General features: G+C 39.8%; 1 protein-coding gene across 18 annotated transcripts in view; it reads right to left on the reverse strand.

Annotated features, from left to right (window-relative positions):
* Window positions 1–22,953, reverse strand: part of LOC123782474 (uncharacterized) — a 604,024-nt gene that overhangs the window by 194,998 nt on the left and 386,073 nt on the right. For all 18 annotated transcript variants that reach the window (XR_015723165.1, XR_015723147.1, XR_015723156.1 and 15 more), the window contains one exon: window positions 21,965–22,106. The gene's annotated coding sequence lies outside the window, so the exon portion shown is untranslated. The remainder of the gene's footprint in view (window positions 1–21,964; window positions 22,107–22,953) is intronic.

A 22,953-nucleotide genomic window follows, 5' to 3' on the forward strand; every position in this document is an offset into this window, starting at 1 on the left:
TGAGTCCAGCATATGTTGATAACAAAACCAAAGATACCACAAATAAACAGAGGAAGGAAGGAAGGAAGGAAGGAAGGAAGGAAGGAAGGAAGGAAGGAAGGAAGGGAGAAAAATACAAGCCAATATGTCTAATGAGCATATAACCAAAAGTCCTCAACAAAATATTAGCAAACCACATTCAACAACACATTAAAAGGATTATTTACCACAATCAAGTAGGATTTATTCCAGGGATGCAAGTATGGTTTAATATGTACAATGTAATCAACACTATATTCCACACCAACAAGATAGGGAATAATAATCATATTATCATTTCAACAGATGCAGAAAAGCATTTGACAAAATTCAACATCTGTTCATGATAAAAACTCTTAAAAAACAAAGTTTAGAGGGACTATACCTCAATGTAATAAAGACCATATATGAAAAACCCACAGATAACATCATACTCAATAGCGAAAAGCTAAAAGCTTTTCCCCTAAGGTCAGGAACAAAATAAGGATGTCCACTTTCACCACTTTTATTCAACATAGTACAAGTTCTAGTCACAGCAATCAGACAAGAAAAAGAAATAAAAAGCATCAAAATTGGTAAGGAAGAAGTAAAACTGTCACTATTTGCACATTACATAATACTGGATAGAGAAAACCATACAGACATCACCAAAAACTATTAGAAGTAATCGATGAGTTCAGTAACGTTGCAGGATACAAAATTAATATACAGAAATCTGTTGTGTTTCTATACACCAATAATGAAGTAGAAAGAGAAATTAGGAAAATAATTCCAATTACAACTGCACCAAAAAGAATAAAATACCTAGGAATAAACTTAATCGAGAGGATGAAAGATTCTGAAAACTATGAAACACTGATAGAAAAATTGAAGATAACACAAATAAGTGGAAAGAGACATGCTCATGAATTTGAAGAGTTAATATAATTAAAATGCCCATACCATGGAAAGCAATCTACAGATTCAATATAATCTCAATCAAAATACCAATAGTATTTTTCATAGAACTAGAATCCACAATACTAAAATTTGCATGGGATTTCAAAAAAATCCAACAGCCAAAGCAATTTTGAGAAAGAAAAAACAAAACTGGAGGTATCACAATACCAGATTTGAAGTTACACTACAACTTTCTAGTAATCAAAACGGTATGGTACTGGCACAAAATAGACACATAGATCAATGGAACAGAATAGAAACTCCAGAGGTAAACCCACTCTTTATAGTAAATTAATCTATGACAGAGGAGGCAAGAATGTACAATGGGGAAAAGAGAGTCTCTTTAATAAATGGTGCTGGGAAAACTACACATCTACATTCAGTAGAATGAAACTGGACCAATTTCTTATAGCATGCACAAAAATAAACTCCTAATGACCTAATGACCTAAATGTGAACCTGAAACTATAAAACCAAAAGAAAACATAGGCAGTAATCTCTTGGATATAGGCCTTAATAACCTATGGGTTATTAAAAATAACCTATTTATGGGTATGTCTCCTTAGAAATGGGAAAAGCAAAAGTAACTACTGGGACTACACCAAAATAAACAGCTTTTGCACAATGATGGAAACTATCAACACAACAAAATTCAACCTACTGAATGGGAGAATATATTTTCATGTACTATATCTGATAAGGGATGAATATCCAAAATATATAATAAATTTATACAACTCAACACCAAAAAGACAAATAATCTGATTAAAAATGGGCAGAGAAGCTAAATAGACATTTTTCTGAAGCAGACATACAGATGAACTACAGATACATGAAAAAATGCTCAACATCACTAATCATCAGAGAAATGGAAATTTAAACCACAAAGAAGTATTACCTTACACCTGTCAGAATGGCTAGTATAAAAAGACAAGAAGTAACAAGTCTTTACAAATATGTGGAGAAAAAGGAACACTCATGCACTGTTGGTGGGAATGTAAACAGTATAGCCACTGTAGAAAACAGTATGGAGTTTCTTCAAAAAATTAAAAATAGAAATACCATACAATCCAGGAATTTCACTACTGGGTATTTACCCAGAGCAAATAAAAAGATTAACTCAAAAGGATATATACACCCCTATGTTTATTGCAACATTATTTATAGTAGCCAAGACATAGAAGCAACCTAAGTGTCTGTTGATCAATGAATGGATAAAGAAGGTATAGTGTGTGTGTGCGTGTGTGTGTGTGTGTGTGTGTGTGTGTTTGTGTATATATATATAATGAAATATTGCTCCTTCATTAAAAAGAATGAGATCTTCCATTTGTGAGAACATGAACAGACCTAAAGGGTATCATGCTAAGTGAAATAAGTCAGGCAAAGACAAGTACCATATAACTTTACTTATAACTGGAATCTAAAAAACATAACAAACAAATGAAAAATAAAAAAAGAAGAAACAGACCTGTAAATACAGAGAACAAAGTGGTAGTTGGAAAGAAGGGGGTAGGGCAGGACAAAAATGGGTGAAGAGGAGTGGGAGGCACAGGCTTCCAGTTATGGAGTAAATAAGTCACGTGGATGAAAAGTACAGCATAAGGAATATAATTAATGATATTGCAATAGCATAGTATGGTGACAGATGGTAGCTGCACCTGTGGTGAGCACAGCCTAACATACAGAGATGTTGAATCACTATTTGTACACCTACAACCAATGCAACATTTTGTGTCACCTACATTTCAATTTAAAAAAAGCTAAAAGTCAACAAAACTTGGAAGAGGTCAACACCCTAATTATGTATAGCTTTCTAGAAGTTTTCAAATAGTTTGGGTAGTTATGTCATTATAGTTGATACCATTAGTCCTATGGGGGTGAAGGAAAAAGAGAGCCCTGGGGAAAAAGGGAGGATAAGCCATTCAGCTCGGTTTTGGGTATGTCAGCACAGGAGCTCTTTGCTATCTCAGTATTCTTACAGCACATCAGCGGATACCCATTGTTGGCCTTTCCCCGCTCTCTCCAGGCGACCATCCTTTCTTAATCTACATTCCTCAGGATATAGGAATGGGCACATGCCCCAAGTATGGCCAACTGCTATATCCCTTCTCACTGAACCAGTGACTAGTCCAAGAGGTAGACATTACTTTTCTTGTCATTTGCTGACATTAAGCTTTTGATTTTTTTTTTTAATATGCAGATACTCAGAGAATGAAGCCATTTTTCCACTGGGGTTAATGAACTGGTGGTATGACTCTGGAACTGTTGGAAAGTGTCTTCTATAAATTTAGAGAAAATATATTATTAAGACAAGGATTTAAAAAAAAAAAGAAATGGGATTTGAATTCTGGTGTTAGTCCATGAGGTAACACATTTGTTTGTATAGCTCTTCCTCAAGTCCAGGGATCCTTTCTAGCTTCTGATCCATTAAATGGTCCCAGTTTGTTAGTTTGTCTCAGCTGCTTTGGGTTACGGTACTCTCCCTTGCAACATTTAACCAATTACAAAGATAAATAAGGTGAGCTGACAAATCATCTTCCAGTCAGAGTACAAAAATGACTCAACCCCACATGAGATAATGAAGCTCAAAAAAAGGTATTAGAAGAATAACTTTAGGAGATAAATAAGGCAGAGTTGCTACAGTGTACTCAAGGTTCTATGTCCAAAGAGGGACCCTGAAAGGCATGCAGGACAGGTGGAGATAAAAGGGTAGAGGAAAGGAAAGCTGGAGTAAAGAATGAGAAATGTGTGTCATCATCAGACTCAAGAATGTAATTCAGGTCAGTAAATAGTCTAATGTACACAACTTGGTCAACTTGCCCAATGCACCCAGTAAATCAATGTGTGTCTAGCAGGTTGTCCTAGTCCACAACTACCCAGTAACTAAGGTCTCTCTGCCTCTGGAGTGTACACTCTTGTTTTCCATCAGCCAGTCTCAGTGCAACCTTTGTTTACTAGCAAAATTCTAGTCCTAGGATGGGGGTAACAACTAGTCTTATTTAATACTGCAATCCTGTGGAGAAATCCAGAGCTTATAGAAGCCTGCTTTCTCAGGAAAGCACTGGGCTTAATTAAATCCTCTTTAAGGAGCCAAGAAATTAAAGCCACTCAGCAAAATGGGAATTATTCTATTTTTTACTCATTTAAACATTCATAAAAACTCTTGTTTCTGGATAATTATTTCTTCTGAAGTAGAACCATTGACTAAAGGAAGAATTGCATGAAGAGTAGAAAGTCAAGTACCTTGGTATAAAGACTGCTCCTGTGAAAACATTGTGACACATTATTTAAGGCACAATTTTAAAATCTTTTAGTTCAGGAGTTAAATTTAGTAAATAGAATCTTCATATTAACAACCACCAGTTGGTAGATGGTTGAGTCAGAAAGCACTGGATTAAGAAGTTGTGGTCCATATATACGATGGAATATTACTCAGCTATCAAAAAGAACGATTTCTCAACATTTGCTGCAACATGGACGGCACTGGAGGAGATAACGCTAAGTGAAATAAGTCAAGCAGAGAAAGACAACTATCATATGATTTCTCTCATCTATGGAACATAAGAACTAGGAAGATCGGTAGGGGAAGAAAGGGATAAAGAAAGGGGGGGTAATCAGAAGGGGGAATGAAGCATGAGAGACTATGGACTCTGAGAAACAAACTGAGGGCTTCAGAGGGGAGGGGGGTGGGGGAATGGGATAGGCTGGTGATGGGTCGTAAGGAGGGCACGTATTGCATGGTGCACTGGGTGTTATACGCAACTAATGAATCATCGAACTTTACATCAGAAACCAGGGATGTACTGTATGGTGACTAACATAATATAATTTAAAAAAGAAAGAAAGAAAGCCCTGGAGTTGGAATCTGACCTTGCTAACTTATAGAATACCAGTCTAATCTTATAGGTGTTTGTTGCTAGCCACTCTGCTAGTTTCTAGAGACACAATGGTGTACAAGTGTGTCATGGTCCCTAATGTCATGCAGCTGCTAGTCTAATGGGAAGGAAGAGTCGAGACAAGTATAATGATATTGTGAGGAGAGAGAAGTGTGAGAAGTTTGGGGACCTAGGGGAAGTTGTAGCTGGAGGGCCTGATTGAGAGGCATAGAAGTCCTTCCTTCCTTTAAGGTAAGACCATAGTGATGAATGGGATTACCCAAATGAAAGTGGTTATAGAGAGTGTTTTTGGCAGCAAGAACAGTGTGTGTGAAGGATAAGGCAAGAGAAAGAGAACGTTGACCCTTGGTGGAAGTACAATGTGCTCATTAGAGTTTGCACACAGTGGTGGGGTGATAGGAGACTGGAGACAGGCCAAGCTAGTAACCACTATAAGTAGTTACCCAAAAAATATTGAACCAGTTAATGTCTCTAGGATCAGATCAATGCTCTCTAAATTAGGAGAGTCAAATTCCTAACACCAACTTTTTTTGGGTTTTGTTTTGTTTTTTGTTTTTTTGTTTTTTTCTTTTTTGTGCTCAGCTGCCCATTGACTAATCATCAGGACTCAAGATCATGGAGAATCTTATAGATTACTTTAAAGAATTTAAATTTGGCATTTGAAATTTCTTTCAGACAGTTATCCAACCATCCACCCTTCTATCTATCTATCTATCTATCTATCTATCTATCTATCTATCTATCTATCATTTAACAAATACTTGTTGTCTATTATGTGACAGGCATTTTGGCAGGACTAAGCATTGTATTAAAGAATAGACATAGTTCCCGTCTTTGTGAAACTTACACAGAAGAGGGAGGAATGGACAATACACAAGTAAATAAACAAATATATGATACAGCTTATTACTACTACAGTGAGGGAAATAACCTCCTTGCAGTGATAGAGGATAATAGGAGTTAACCCTCCCAGATAAGATGGTATGAGAGATATCTCTGAGGAAGTATAATTTGTGCTGATAATGGAGGGTTAAGAAGGAAGCCATGTAAAGAATGGGATGAAGATTCTAGGCAAGGAGCAGTGTATGTAAAGGTCCCGGGGTAGACGTATCTTGAGACATCTGAGGAGATGGAAGAGAGCCACTGTCACCGGGATATAAAAGGAAGGGCAGAATGATTCAAAATGAAGTTGAACATTTACCATACATGGCTTGGTAGGCACCAGTAATGAGTTTGTATTTCATTTGAATAGCAATAAGAAACAGAAAGTAATATGACCTGCCATATTATCTTTATGCTTTAGGTTTTTAAATTTTATTCTAATTGCTGTATGGAGAATGGATTTGTAATAATTAGTGTGGGTTGCCATAACAAGATACCATGGACTGGGTGACCTAAACAGCAGACACCTATTTTCTGACAGTTGCAGAGGCTGGAAATCCAAGAGCAAGGTGTCAGCAGGGTTGCGTTCTGGTCAGAGCTTTCTTCCTCACTTGCACATGGCTACCTTCTCTCTGTGCGAATGCAGAGATTGAGATTTGGTATCTTTTTCCCTTCTTGTAAGGACACTAATCTTATTGGATTAGGGCTCCACCCTTATTACCTCATTTAACCTTAATTAACCTCTTTAATTGCCCCATCTCTAAATACAGTTAACACTGGGGGTTAGGCCTTCAACATACAAATTTGAGAGGACACGTTTCAGTCCATAACAAGATTATAGAAACGGAAAGACACAAAGTATGCTCGGATTGAGATTGTGCATTAGAGCAAATAATGCTAGCGTGTTAGAGAAAAGTAGATGAACTCAAGAAATGTTCAGAGGTAGGAACATTAGAATTAGCGGGTGGTTTGGTTGTGGTGCCAGTACAGAGGTAAGAAAATCTTGGGGAGGAAAGATTTGAAGGGTGAAGCAAGAGTATGGTGCTAGTACTGCTAGATTTGAGAAATCGTGAGCTACTGAAGTGGACATATTGACAATTAGATACAAGAATCTGAAACTCAGAAGGGAGACTTGGAGAGAAAATACACATTTGGGAATTACTGGCATGAAAACTGTTACAGATAATACTATAATGACTGAAATATCACCAAGAGAAAAAGCCCATTTTACGTTAATATTACATAGATGGGGAGAACAAAGGGAATCTAAAAAAATAAATTAAGAAAGATATACAAAGGCAGGAAAGTGTGTTGCCTGAGGTTCAGAAAGTTGTTTGTTTTTTTTTTTTTAAAGGAGTGGGTGTCTGCATTGGAGTCCCCAAGACCACCCCTAGGTTCAAGAATTCCCTAGGAGATCTATAGGATTTAGCATATAATTGTACTCCTGGGTGATTTAACGCAGTGAAAGGGGACAAAGTTAAGTCAGCAAAGGGAAAAGGCACATAAGCAAAGTTCAGAGGAAAGCAGGCACAAGCTTCTAAGTGTCCTTTCCCAGGGAAAGTCACACAGGACATACTTAATTCTTCTGGGATCAAGTTCTAACAACATAAGTAAAACATTGCCAGGGAAGCTCATTAGAGACTCAGTTGGCCAGAGTTTTCATGGGGGGCTAGTCACGTGGTCACCTCTGTCTGGCACGCATCAAAATTCCAGACTTGCTGAAGGAAAGCAGGTGTTCAGAATAAACCGTATTTTGTGTGTGTGCCGTTTAGGTATGGGGGCCGCTCTTGCCAGTTCTGGGAATGGCAGAAACCCTCCTGAAATCCAAGTTCCCAGATGCCTGCCTCTTCGGGGCCAACCTTGTTTTGTTTGTTTGTTTTTGCACGTTTTAATTTAAATTCCAGTAGGGCAATATTAGTTTCAGGTATAGAATTTAGTGATTCATCACTGGACCAGCCTTACAAGCAAGCAGACCTAAGGATAAGCAGTCAGACCTGCTCTGTTAACTCTGTCCTGCGGTGTCAAGGAGTAAGATGCTGTTTACAAGGGTTAAAGCTAGAGAGAACTGCGGAGTCTGATGAAATTATGTGACAAGGGAGTTACTGGTGACGTTGCAAAGCAGTCTCTGCACGGGCATGGTGAGCTAGTTTGCCAGGGGGTGACGCATACACAAAAGTTGAATAACTGAAGACAGCGTAGAAAATTCTTTCAAGAAGCATTGGTTATGAAGGGGAGCACAGCGTGTAGCAGCTAGCGGTGAAAATAGGGTAAGTGTTTGTTTGTCTTTAACAGGGAAGTGTGAAGTGTAATGAAAAGCTAGCATGTGAAGCTGGCAGAGAAGGAAAGGTTAAAGGTACCAAAAAGAAAGAAGATAATCAAAAGAATGTGAGTTCTGACAAGGCATCAGCACACCAGGATTAAAGAAAGTGGGACAGAGTAGAATAGAGAAGCACAGTAGAAGTGACAGTCTGGCGAAGGTTGGTGACCACAAATTTATAACTGCAATAAGTAACTAGTTAGGTGATTCCTTCAGAGAACATTGAGAAGGAAGAGTTTTGTAGTGGGGATAGTCAGAGGCATACTGTAATTTAATTTAGGAAACCGTATGAACATGACGTGTCACTAGGGCAAGGTAACAGATGTGGGTGCAGAGCAGCCCTTCGAAGGGTAAGGTTACAGCAGGGAGCTAAGTTAAACAAAAGCAAACAAAACGAACATACGAAAGGATTTATTCTGACTTGACTCTCCTGTCTTTTGTTTCAGGAAATGGTGATGAATCTAGAAGCCCAATTCTTACCAAACAATGTTTATTGAGAATTTATGTCCAGACACATGGTCTGGATAGTGGGATGGGGACATAAAGGAAAGCTATTTTGCATAATAAGTAAGCCAGAATTTCATTTACTATGACATTAACAAATAAATCAAAAGGAAAAGTGATGAAATCATTTATTACATGCTCAGCCATGAGGAACTTAATGCTTTACATTATTCGGGATCAGTATGATATTTTCCTAGAGTTCCTTTGTGACATTATATAAAATATTCTGGCCTTATATTATCTGGGCTGCATTTTCTAACTCCTTTTATTTCATTATAATGCATCTTACTACTTAGTTATTTCCTTACTCTACAGCCGTTCGGGTTCTATTTGTTGGGCTTGTTATAGATAGCGCACATTATAAAAGCAATGCCAGGAGTTGCCGCTTCCTCTCTTTTAATAAACTTAGGCTTTAATGAGGTGTCTGGCTGATACATAGCCTAGAATTTAGAAGACAAATCAAGCACTCATTTGAAAATGAAGATTTAGGCTTTGCTCAAAATGCCACAATACTTTGGCAGTTTGGACTGACAAGAGAACAAAAAGCTATTTTTAACACTCCTTTTACGGTGATGTTAGTCTTGAATATGTAAGCATATGCTGATGAAATCATTTCCATTTTAAATTTAGGGAAAGTCTTGAATGTAAAACCAAATTGAGAAAGTAGCGTAGGATTTCACTTGTATTTCTCACTCAATTTCAGCAACCCACCAAAAGAGAAATATTCTAAAATCAAATGTGTCAAAATTCATGTGAAAGAAATAAATATATCTACAATGACATTATGTTTATCCATTTAGCTGATAGCCTACGAAGTAGACTATCACACATCTATGACATTGTATTTAATAAATACGTCCCTAAACATTTTAATGCAATAATTCTTATTTAATGCCACTGTATACCAAGAACAATATCACCATTTACTGTGGAAACAAATGAATCACAGTCTCTGCCTCCTGAAATGTAGAGTCTTGCTGAGGAAAAGTGAAGCATATGACATATTTGATGAGTGGAAGACAAACTGATAAAGATCCTGAGTATGTGGCATCGAAAGGTTTGAGGAGGGAGTGATGTCTGTGATCTGTATGATCCAGTTGCTATTTCAAGAAGCGGCAGCTCCAGAATAACTTTCCAAAATAAACCTGCCACGATTGAGTTATTTCCACCTCTGGCTTAAACCTCATCCATTCCTTCACATGAAGCTGCTAGACCAGGCTCAGAGACCACTTAATGTGACCCCAAACCCCATCTGGTCTGATGCTTCCATGACTTACGCTTGCTACTCTCTCTGCCTAGAAAGCTATTCCTAATTCTACACCCTATTTTGATGACCAGTTTTTAGCAATTCAAGAACAAGTCAAACATCACTTACTCTGGGACATCTCTCAGACCTTGCTTGGCTGCATTAAGGAACTCTTTTTTGTGTTATGAAAATATTTTCATCACTTACCTTGGTCCAAGAGCTTAACCACAATGTCCTGAAATTGCCCTCTTCCTGATTCAGGCCTGCACGCTCCTTGTAGGCAGCGTATCTATAGGAATGGGCGCCATTACTAACGCCTAGAAGGAATGATGCCTGGCACATAATGGGTTCTCCAAAAATTATCACATGGTTAGATGAAAGAGTATTTGGTAAGAATATTCTAGTTATGTAGGTCATCAACTTTTTAAAACAATTGTGTTTTTTTAAAAATAGAACAAAGACATGGTGGTCAAAAGGCATATGGTTTCGTCTAAGGCCTGGGAGGAGATAAATCTTATTGTAGTAAAGGAATGAAACTGGGCTCTATGTGGAATGAGACATTAATAAATTATGAATAAATGACAGACAACAGAATTCTGTGGATGTGAATCTCCTATGTGCTAATCATTCCTGAATTTGTTATCTTATTTATTCCTCAAATAACTTTGCCAAGTAAATATTATGATAGCTTATAGGCACTTTCTACTTTAAAATTACCTGAATTTGATCTAATTTGGTCAGATTTTCATTATAAAAATAATGTGTGCACATATGGTGTTAAATGCAATGTAAAATGTTATTATGCCATTGCCAGTTCCAATTATTTCACAGGTAACCACGTTTAACTATTCATGTCTTTAGATTTCTGTTGGTCAACAATATTTTAATAATATGGATACGAGTCAATTGCTTGATTTTTCAGTTTAGGAAACTTACCGACTTATGAAATTTACTTTAGAGTATAAAACCATAATTAATTTAGATATCTAAATAGTTTGAGATTCTAAAAATCTGAATGCCAATAAGTAGTATCAATATTTTCATTATCCAAATGCTACTCTTTTTAAAACCAAGTAGTACACTTGAACCCATAGAAAGAAACAAAATTTGACATCATATAGAATATGCCAATTAAAAGAGAATGTGCCCTGCATCAGTCAAAATAATTATCTTTTAAATTTTTGCATCAGTTGTTCAAAGCATGCCCCATTTTTCTTTGCTTTATACTTCAAGCATGACCTTCTCATGCAGCTCTTTGTCGTCTGATGGTTTCTACTCACATCTCTATTCTCTTGAGTAGAAGAAACCATGATTTCTTTATGATGTAACTGAAATCTTCCAGTTTTTAAGTCATTTTATTTTATGAAAAAGGCCACTTATCTTCTTTCAGTCATTCCTTTGGATACACTCTTTTCCTCTGTCCCTCGAACAGCCATAACCAGAAAGAGGCCCAGGTCATGCAAATGAAGCATGTGGCATCAGTTGTTACCTCAGCATTACGTAGCCCACTCTGACTGATAGAGGCTTGATGTGTGTGGTTGGGATTTTATCTCTCCATAATTTTGAATTACTATTCTAGCATCTAGTGCTCTTGATAAAAGTTTTGATACCAATTTAATTGCAGTTTATTTACTATTGAGGTATTTTATCTTATTCTCTCAAGGACATTTAGGATCTTCTGTTTTCAGTGGTGTGAAATTTCATAAGCATGTGTCCAGATTTCAACTCTGTCTTATTCATACTTCAGTTAAATTCTTCTATTTTTCTCTAGTTCCAGTAAATTTTCTTCTCTTCATTAAGTAATTTATACCTTAATTAATTTTCCTTCTTCCTCAATTAACTTTTCAATCTGTGCTGAAATCTTCCAGCTTCTAAATCATAGTACTGGATTCTTATTAAATACAGATCTTCTAATTTCATATCTTTGATTTTCCTCCCATAGTTTTAACTCTCAACTTAACTGGAAATTAAATAAATTGTTGTCTAAATAAATTGTCCAAGTCATACGATAAAGAGCCTACTGGCTGTAGGTTTTATGTGATTTCTTCATTTCTCACCTTTTTGTCAGTTCTTTTTAGCTCAGGCACTTTCTGTGTTCTCTCAGTACTCTTTTTTCCCCTAGCGGTTCTCTTATAATGAAGCTGATTATCTTCTCAATACCCTTTAAAAATAAAAATTGGAATTTAAAGAACGTTACTTCACCTTTTCCTCTGGCTCAGTCGTTCTGTATATTCATTTTGGCACTCCTATATCAAGCCATTTCTTTTCCTGAAATGCCCAGTTGTCTTCCACGTTCTATCATACTTAGAAGTAATTAGTGCAGTGGATGACTGCAGATAGTTGGGTAGTTGACCTAAGCTGCTTCTGACAATCTGACTACCAAACCAAAAACATACAAACCAAAAACCCTCCTTGATTTGAAGAGCTGACCACATGTCTACAAGTTCTGGGCACCTGGGCAGGACAAGCTGCTTTCAAATGTCCTTTTAGGGTGCACAGGTGGGGGTTAGATAGACAAACTGCCCTTCCCCTCTACTGGAAGAGGAGTGCTTTATTCTTAGGCACTCATACCTGTGTCAGGAATCCTAACCTTATATGGATAGGTTGTTCAAAATTTTTGGAAAACTATTTCCACGTTTAGCTAGGGAGGCAAACTGCACTGCTTTCTGATTCTTGGAGAATGTAGGTGTATTTGAGTTGAAAGAAGTCAATTGACTAAGCTTTTATATAGACAATTTCAAAATAAATTATTCAAATTATTACCCTATAGCTCTTCCTGTTCTCCCTGCCTGATTATTCAGAGCCTGAAGCTTTGCCAGGATTCTACCAGGCAACACAGCCTATATTCCTAATGTTGCCTTCTTTGGGCTTTTTCTTGTATTCTGGCTTATATGTCAATGTGATCCCATTCACTTTCCCCAAACGTCTGATTTGTGGAGGCATTCTCCCATTCTGTTAAGGAGTTATTCCATTTTGTACTTTCATACTCCAATTTTAATGACATTTTGGCATGCATGTGTCTCAGGCCGTCATCTTGATCAGGAAGTAACCAAATTTATTTTTCCAAATATTGAGTAAAGCTATGAATCTGCTCATCACTGGATTACAATTTTAAATTATACTAAGATATTTGGGCAAGAATGATAAAGGAAGGGAAGGAAAGAGGAATAACATTTGTTGATCACCTAGTGAGTGCCAAGAGCTGAGTGAGAGAGATTCTTCATTTTCATGACCTCATTTAATCTGTACAATAACCCTCTGAGGTGTCACCATCTCCATTTTATAAAAGTATATATTGGAACTCAGGGAGTTTAAATAAATTGGCCAAGTCATAGGACTAATAAATAGCAGAACCAACTCCGGACGGTCTGACTCCAAATCATTTGCTAGTTCCTTCCCAGCATGCTAAATGCCTTTGGAAGGTTTAGACTCAATGCTGTAACATGGTGAGTTGTTGTATTTTATTGTTTTTAAAATAAGAGAATAAGAAATAGATCTTATTTATTTGTTATTTAGAAATTCAGAAAAATCCTATTTATAGGGAATTTTTTAAACACATTTTATTGGTGACATAAATGGAGGGGCAACTGTTTTCCTACCTTTCATTAAAATCCAACCAGTGATATATATTTTTCTTCTCCGTAAAGTATTCAGAGATAGTGACAAAGAAGTAAATGTTAGTGTTCTTCAATGTCAAATCAAGGCTAAGACAATAGATGCTGCGCATTGGAGCCCACAGACTATAAGAGACAGTAGAGGGGGGTAAACCTAGCTTAGTCTTCTCTCACTGTATCCTTCTCACCAAATGAAAGGTTAGAAAAGGACAGCTTACAAGTCATTCTCTTCATTCAGTCAACAGTATGTTTCTTCCTTCCTCAACGAATTAGGTATGTTAGGTATATGTGACATTATCAGTATATGCCAGACGTTGTGAATTTTATGTTGGTGGAGGCTGTGTGTGTGTGTGTGTGTGTGTGTGTGTGTGTGTGTGTGTGGTATATCCTTAAATATTTTAGAGCTTTGTTCTGGGATGCAGTTAAATCACTTGTTTTAGCCTTTTGAGATTTAATTTTACAATTCATTAATTGAGGATAGAACGTCTTTATTTGGGGCCTAATTTATCCTATTTCTAAGATAATTCCCTTTTGAAGACTCCACTTGATGCACATAAACTAGGAAATATTTCCATTTAGGCAGGTGGAACTGCTCCTGACCCTGTGTGAACTCCAAATATTATTCTTCCTATTTCTTTTTGATGGTTCCTTGTTAGGCATTTGTTGTTTGTTAATGTACACTGATCAATACTCAGTGAAAGGCCCAAGGACAAGTCTCTGAAGATCTTTGAAACTCTTTATGAAGCTATTTTGTCTCTGGTATTCTGCCCCACAGATTCTAGTTTCCTTGGTCTCTCTGAAATCCGAATGTGTTTCCCTCAACACAGAAAGACCATCAGGCTCCATTTATGGCTCCCTTCCTTAAATCATTGGCTGAAAATTTTCTTTAGTCAGTAGGCTGGAACAATCGTAAGGGTTCATCATGTTTGGACCTTCTCTCGGGGATCATTGTTATGCATATTCTGTTGTTCAATCTGAAAACTATTGTTTTGTCTGTTTTGTCTTGTTTTTTAATTGGTTAAGACAGGAAGGTATCTTAATCAACTCAGGCTGCCATAACAAAAATACCACAGACTGCATGGCTTAAACAAATGATAATTATTTCTCACAGTTCTGGATGCGAAGTTCAAGATCAAGGAGCTAGAGGATTGGGTTCTCAATGAGGATATTCTTCCTGGCTTGTTGATGGCTGCTGCCTTCTTGCTGCGTCCTCACGTAGCGGAGAGATAGAGAGTGCTGGTCATTCTTCCTTTTCTTCTAAGTACACTAACCCCATCATGGGGGCTCTAGATCTCACAACCTCACCTGAACCTAACGGCCTCCCAAAGGTCCTACCTCCCACTAACATCATCTTGAGGGGTGGGCTTAACCATAGGACTTTGGGGGGGGGGAACATACACATCCAGTGCGTGCAGAAGGTAAAGCCACTCCCTGTTACTCTTGACTGGAAGTGGCATTTTTAGTCACTTTATGTCCAATTGAATTTGGTCAAAAAAACTAGCTGTTAGTCAGAATATGGATATAGACAGCTTTGCTTTCCATTTATCCCTATTTTAGGCCAGAATAAATCAGTCCAAATATCATAAATCTAAAAATTTATTCTGAAGGATACCAAACATCTTGTGGGAGAAAAAGGCAAATACTTGGCAGATGTATGGCTTATGTCAAATACTGAGATTGTTTTGACATTAAATCCAGACATTTTACACCCGGTTGATACAGTCCTATTTTACATAAGATGAGAGATATTTTATCATTCAGACTTCTTTTCAAGTATTCACTCATATTTAAAATATATTTTACTATAAAAAAGTAAAACAGTAAAATAGGTGTGGTGGCCTACATACAGAAAACAGCTGGTTTGTAGATAAACAGGCTGGCTAGGAAATGAGGTCCCAATGCCTAACCAAACTGCTTAATTTAAGAGTAATTGAAGGGCCAAACACAATTAAATAAAAATATCAGGGCTATTCACTGTGTGTATCTTAGAAAAGCAATAATAACAACAAAAAACTCAATTCAGAGTACTTGCCAGATATTCAGGCCTGGAGGATAATCTCCAGTGAGTCAGAATGGCAGAGAAAGGAGGTAGCTGTAGTTTGCATTCGGTAAATCATTGGTTTGTATCGTCTTTAAAATCCAAGAAAACCTTTGTGTTCGTTTTGAAAGCCCCTGACATTTCAATGGACCACCTTTTCTTCACATATGCTACGACACAGAAGTCCTATTTCACCACACATTTATTGAGGACTTCAAGCAGAGCAGTACATGCCAACCACGGGACATATGACAATGAGTAACAGCGGTCTTATTTCTGAAGGAGAAAGGGATAAAAAAAAAAAAGTGTATCTAAATGTTCACAGCCCAAGGCACTGTGTGTTAGGTGCCATAAGGATGGTTTGGAAAAGAACATCTAGGGAAGAAACCTTAATCGAATTGGTCTTGAAGGGAAGCTTTCCAAGATGGCCTTTAAAATAGATGGTGGAAGGCAGACAGGATCCCCACAGGAAGAGACAGGAGCGGATAAGGGCTTACTGAGCATAGAGGTAGTGAACCACAAGGCAGTGACTTAAAAGGCTAAGGATCTCAGTATGCATAAAAGATTAACTGGAAAGACTGGTGGAAGAAGAAACTAGAGAGACAAGTTGGTTAAAAGCTTTACGTGACAGGCTAGCAGGTTGTTTTGGCAAGGTAGATCACTTCTGGGTCCCCACCAGCGATACACTAGGGTTTGGGACAAAGTTCACAACTTCCCATGGTATACATTAAAAACAGGCTTTATTAGGGAAGCTTAAATAGGCTGAAGGAAGAAAAAAGTAGTCATGAGAGCCCTGATTCCCCCTTTCATCCCACAGAAAAGTGTGTTGGGTTCAAGGTGGTGCTGAACCTGACAAGTATGCAAGCAGTAGTTGACAGCCCACTTTCCCTTGTTACAGGATAAGTATGAGGAATTAGCCCATCCGTAGATGTACTGGTCAGGGTTCTTCAGGGAAACAGAACCAATTATACAGGCATTTTTATAGGGAATTGGCTCATGTGATTATGAAGACTGAGAGGTCTCATGATCTGCTGTCTGTTAGCTAGAGACCCAGGAGAGGCAGTGGTGTCATTGTAGTCCAGGTCTGAAGCCCTGAGAGCCAGAGGAGCTGGAGATGTAAGTACCAGTCCAAGGGCAGGAGAAGAACAATGCCCCGGCTCGAGCAGACAGGCAGGAAGCAAAAAGGATGGATTCCATATTTCTCTGCCTTTTTGCTTATTCAGGCCCTCGGCACATTGGGGAGGGCAATCTACTTCATGAGATTTGAGCCCACAGATTCAAATGCTAACCACATCGGAAATCACCCATACAGACACACCCAGAAATAAAGTTTAATCTGGGCACCTCTTGGCCTAGTCCAGTCGACACATGAAATTAATGATCATAATGAGTGAATGTGCAGATTACTCAGTTACAGAGTCTGAGTCTGAGGGGCCAGCTATTTATAGGTAGTGTCTGGGGAAGGCAGGTCGCCAGAATCTGGAGAGCATGGAAGCCGTGGATGTTGCGGTGTCCTCTGTGGGAGGAGGGGACCACCTGGGAAACTGAGTCCTGATAGAAGTTCCAAGTCCCAGCTAACTGCCAGGGTCACTTTTGGACACTTCTGCTCATGACATCCTCAAAGGATTTACATGAACAGGGTTAACACATGTTGCAAACCCAAAAATCTTGAGGCACCAAACAGTAAAAAACAAAGTAAACGGTGGGGCTTGGGATATACTGCAAAGACTGAGAACATTTAATGTTAAATTTTTAAACACACTCACACACACATCCATCCTGTTCAGGCCTCTAACATTGTCCGCGACCCTGATTTTTCCAGTAGCTATCGATGTTCCCAATAAAGGTAATGGGGCTCTAAAATCAAAGAGATTATTCAGCAGATCGCTGTATTAGACCAAACAAGATATAGGGCAGTGACTAAAAATGGAAAGGGGGGAGGCAGGGGAAAATAGCTATTAGCAAGAACCTGAAAAAAGTCAATAGGACTTGCCGACCCATCAGGTGTGGAGTGAATGAGGAAAGAGTCAAGGATGACTCAACTCATGAAAACAGTTGACTAAGAATAGGATAGGACCATGACCAGTAATACGAAATTTAGAAGACAAGCTGGTTTTTGCAGGAAGTGGACAGTAATCTGGGTTTTAGACACCCTGGATTTGAGAAGTGAATACAATAGCTAGAACACGGGCTATGCACCAGGCACTCTGCCAAGCATTTGATACGAAATATCCCTTTAATGCCTACAACTATTCTGTGAAGTGGAAACTTATTGTTATTACCTCTATTTTATTGGGAGAAAAGTTCTTGGAGAAATTAAGTAATTTGCTAATTATACCATTCATTTAGCAATGCCCAGACACGGTCTTTCTGGTGCCAAAGCTAATCAACCACTGAATCGATAGACAAGTTCCAGCCAAAAAGTGAGGCTTCAAGCCCCATCGAAGGGCCAGACGGTGTGAGTCATCTAGCTTCTCATGAGAGAAGGAGCTACAGGAAGAAATCGAACTTGTTTAAAGGGAACATAGAGACATCAAGAGAAGGATGGCCATAGACAAAATGTTGGAAGAGCTTATTTTGGCTGGATAGTGGAAAATCAGAAGAGATAAGAACAAGGATAAAGGCAGAAATCAGAAGACAGAAGTGGGTCTGAGTCACAGAAAATAAGAAATTTCAAGAAAAAGTCTGTAATCCACAGTACAAATTGCTGCTGAAGGGAAAGACAAGTAGAAGGTTATAGAAAACTTTGGGATAATTATGGCAAGTACTTATTATGTATAAAAGGAACTGTTTTAAGTACTTTATGCATATTAATCAGATAATTAGCACATGTTGATCCCACTGTGCAGATTGGGAGCGGATGCAGAGAAGAAATGCCCAGGGTCACTCGGCTCTAAGAACCAGAGCTGTGATGCCACCTGTGAGTCCAGTGCAGGCATACACACCCGCCAGCCCCCTGCCACAGTTTCAGGAGAGCGGCCCCTCCATTCACCAGGCTGTGGCCTATGAAGAAATGGCTAAATGATGGTATTTTCCCATCTTGCGATAAAGTACTGGTTTGAGGGATAACCTGGCTCAGGGACTTCCTCTTCTGCAGAATCCTAAGAAAAATAAAACCAAAAACCAAAATCTTCCACGGAATTGGAGTCCAGGAAGGGCCAGCCTAGCTGTGCTGCTGTGCGAACACCGTAGCTTCCCACCCCCGAGGGCTGCTGGAGCTTGATAAGTGGGCTGAGGCCTTGAAGGCCAGGACCACCACTTCTGGGGGAGGTTCTTTCACTACCTGACCCTTTGTTTCTGGCATATTTCCCCCAAACAGTAAGAGAGGCCAAGTGGAACCACAGGTTTGATACAAAGAAGACAGATGATGGGAGAAGAGCAAGGGGTCCAAGTCCATGCTAAACAAGAGGAGGTCCTGATATCAGGATATCAAGTAGCAGGACCTGTTTCATTGTGAGTCAGGCCTGGGCTACCCGCTTTGCCCTGCACCACTGAGCACACACAACGACGTAGCTGCCGAACTTGAATCCTGCGGATGCCAGAAAGGCACCTGCTGACGTAAGGGAAAGAAAGACTGTCATCAACCCTCTGCCTTGACAACGACTCTCCACTTGACCAAATTCTAGCCAGGTTCCTCTGAGCCCTCTTCTCCACCAGGCCTGTCTTGTACAGAACACTATAAAGACTTGAACAAACACCAACACAGTTTCCGACAACTTAAAATGCATCCTTATGGTATCCACAGGTTCTCTTAAAGTTCCTGTCTGACAAAACTCACAGCTGGTAAAAGAATTTACTCTTACCTCCAGCCAACACCTGAAGATAGGGACCCTGATTCTCAGTCTCAGTGAGAGGGTGGGAGCCTCACTTTTTTTTTTTTTTAAGATTTTATTTATTTATTTGACAGAGATAGAGACAGCCAGCGAGAGAGGGAACAGAAGCAGGGGGAGTGGGAGAGGAAGAAGCAGGCTCCCAGCAGAGGAGCCTGATATGGGGCTCGATCCCACAACGCCGGGATCACGCCCTGAGCCGAAGGCAGACGCTTAACCGCTGCGCCACCCAGGCGCCCCCTCATTTGTTTTTAAAATCTATTTAGAGAGAGAGAGTGTGAGTGGGGGAAGCAGCAGAGAGAGGGAGAGAGAGAATCTCAAGCCGACTCCCCACTAAGCCGGGAGCCCAATGCTGGGCTTGATCATAGGACCCATGAGATCATGACCTGAGCTGAAATCCAGTCGGTCACTTAACCAACTGAGCCACCCAGGTGCTCCCACAGCCTGACTTTAATAAGTACCAGTTAGCAAACCCAGACGGGGTTCACATGGACTAACCCCTTCCCGCTTTTTGTCATTTCTCACTTCCTGACCCTACTGAGCCCCTACTTTCCCCTCTCTACTCCTTCACCCTCCCTTTAAATACCCAGTCACTTCTGCACAAATCAAAGTTGAGTTCAGTTCACTTTGGACTCTTCTCCCTATTGCAACAGGATATTACTGATTAGAATCTGTCCTTACCCTTTTAGCTAGTGTCCGGCTTTGTTCAGCTTTGACAGTCTCCACGAGAATACCCTCTCTGGCATCTTTAATCCCCCCTATTCATTAATTCCTTTGAGAAGGGGCATTGTTTGTAAGCTTTAGTTGAAGCGCTCAGCCTTTTCTCGGGGAAGAACTCTACATTAGCCCATTAGGAGGAGCAAACGGAGTGAAATTACCCTGAAAGCATTGAAAAGGCTCTGGCCCTAGAGAGAGACTGACCAGGATATCAATAACTGCTCCGATCACCTTGCAGCCCCCAAAGGCTTACATCCGTCATCCCCTTTTTTGCTGTGTGCTCCACAACGTCCCGCCCACTGCATAATATCCCACCTCCTTCTGCTTTCGCCATTTGCTTGAAGAAGTGCTCAGCAAAATTTCCAATGATGGGCCAAGGGAGGGAAGGCAGACCAGAACGGGGAGCCAGGTCACTGCCCTCCCCAGCGGGGTGAGTGTAGAGAGATGCTGGTCCTTGAAACAGAAGTTGAAGAACTGAAAGCCGCTCTCGCTGTATCAGCTGATTCCAAACTTCACTGCACATTGAAATCACCTGGGGATCTCCGACGACTCTGGACGCTTACTTCCCCCTCCCAGACATTCTGATTCAACCAGGGCGGCATGGGCATCAGAATTTCTCAAAGCTGTCCCAGGTGATTCTAACATGCAGCACACTTTGGAAACCCCTATGTCACACTTCACTCCCGAGGCTATAGTAACTAGAGTAACATTTTGAACAGGCTGATAAATCTTCAAAAATCTTACGCCTGTGACTCTTAGTGATAAAAGCCCTTAATAGCAGCCTCATTGAACACTCCGTAGGTAAATTACGTTTCTCATTCATTAATTTATGTAACAACCCTGAGGTGGATAGTCCTTCAGTTTTATAACGGGGTAATCTGAGTCTCAAATGTCTTAAAACACACTGTCCAAACTTACAGGGTACATAAGGACGGGGAGCAGGATCACACAAGACTCACCCCAAACCAGTCGATCTTAACCACTACAGCCTACTGCCCCCCATCCAAGACCCTTTATCCTAGATGTTTGAAAAGTAGCTTCGAACACGTAGCCTGGAGCCTGCCCAGAAAAGGGTCCAGCCGAGGGAGAACTGAATCCAACAAACACATTCATTCAATTTGGCATGATAGGCTTTTTCTGTCTGGATCTAATATGATGTTATGCTTGTTTGAATGGCCTTCCTGACCCCTAAATCTCTTAGCAAAAGTCGTCAACAATCAGGCTCAGTCAGCTGGGGACTGAGTTTAGAAGAGACACAGCAGGTGTCAGGGTTGAAATTGATGAGTTCTAAAGGTCAACAGAAGTCCTGGGAGACCGATATTAAAGAATACAGGGGAGATGGGGCGGGGGGAGATGAAAACTGTTAATTCAGCAAGTCTTAGTAAATAAGAAATAGCAAACTGAAGGGGATGCATCTGGATTCTAGATCAAAGGTTGTTCACGTGGAAGGTAATCACAAGCAGATGAACTGAGCCTAAAGCAGGAGTGGCAGGCTGGTGGTGATGGGGTTTGCACTGACACAGGCTTCCAGATCTGAGCCTAAAGCAGGAGTGGCAGGCCGGTGGTGATGGGGTTTGCACTGACACAGGCTTCCAGATCTGAGCCTAAAGCAGGAGTGGCAGGCCGGTGGTGATGGGGTTTGCACTGACACAGCCTTCCAGATCTGCAGTCTATTCATTTTGTATGAATGTGTGAGTGGTATGTATCTAGAACAGACAGAACTTAAACAATGAATACCATGAAGCATCAAAACCAGAAACAGATATTTGGGCAGTGTCATGTGCTGGATGACGCAGAAGGGCCTGGCACCCCCCTGAAAGACTTTGCAATAGAAACAAGCTGCCTGTTGCATCAGGGCATGACCCCTGCAGTTGGATAGACCCGGGAGAACCTGACCTGAACACCTGCTAGCTGTATGACCTTGGGCAAGTTACATCAACTCTCTGAGCCCTTGTGCTCTTACCTGTAAAGTAAGGATGTGATTTTTCTTGTATATTTGTTGTTGGATTGAGTAAGACAGTGGCATAAACGTCATGCACAGTTCTTGGCACACCGCATGACCTCAACATTTCCTTGCCTTCCTGTGTCATCTTGTTCTTTTATCTCTGGAATGGAAATACATTCAAACTTTTTTTTTTTTGTAATATGCAGCAGATTCAGTATCACTTAAATTTTAAAATATTACCGGTGATTAGATGTAATAATATATGTAAAAGTGTTTTGAAAATTATAACGTAGTAAATGGCTCTAAGGTATCATTATTTTAATTACATAATTATACAGGAGCAGATCCTACCTCATAACGCCGACTATTCCCTCCTGCTGCCGACTCTCATATCTACATTCCTAGGACAAATAAATCCCTGAGGGCTCCTTTTCTTCAGGGACACTTCCAAATCTCCATTCTCCTTTTCCAAAACAAGGTACCTTCCTGGAAAATTGCTCCTTCCTCTTCCTACTTCTCCTTACTGGCCCTTGGGACAGATTTATGCTCTCTGTCTCTGTGAGGGGGATCTGGCCTTGAACGTAGGCCAGAGGGGTGGAGCGGTGGAAACGATGTCTGTGAAATCAGCAGTCACACTTTGAAATCTTGGAGAGGCAGAACGTGATGAATATCATTCTAGAACCTAACTGCCCTCATTCAGACCCTAGCCTTTTATAAGCTGTGTGACCTCAGACAAGCTACCTGACTTCACTATGCTTCACGGATGAAACGGGGATAGTAATAGCAGCACACTTTACAGGGTTGTGGCAGTAATCAAGTGAGCTAACCTAGTGGAACTAGTTAACATACTATGTTACCTATCGTTAATATTAGCTCAGTGCTGCTTCTATACTACATAGTCTTGGATAAAGTGGCTAAACTTGGAGCTTATCAGCTCATCTGTGAAGTAAAATAAAGCTTGCCTGATATGAGGAGAAAGTAAATTTGCTGCCAGGTAGTTGGAATCA

This window comes from Ursus americanus, chromosome 1 (genome assembly GCF_024610735.1).
Source record: "Ursus americanus isolate L20-20 chromosome 1, mUrsAme1.1.p, whole genome shotgun sequence".
Taxonomy (NCBI): Eukaryota; Metazoa; Chordata; class Mammalia; order Carnivora; family Ursidae; genus Ursus; species Ursus americanus.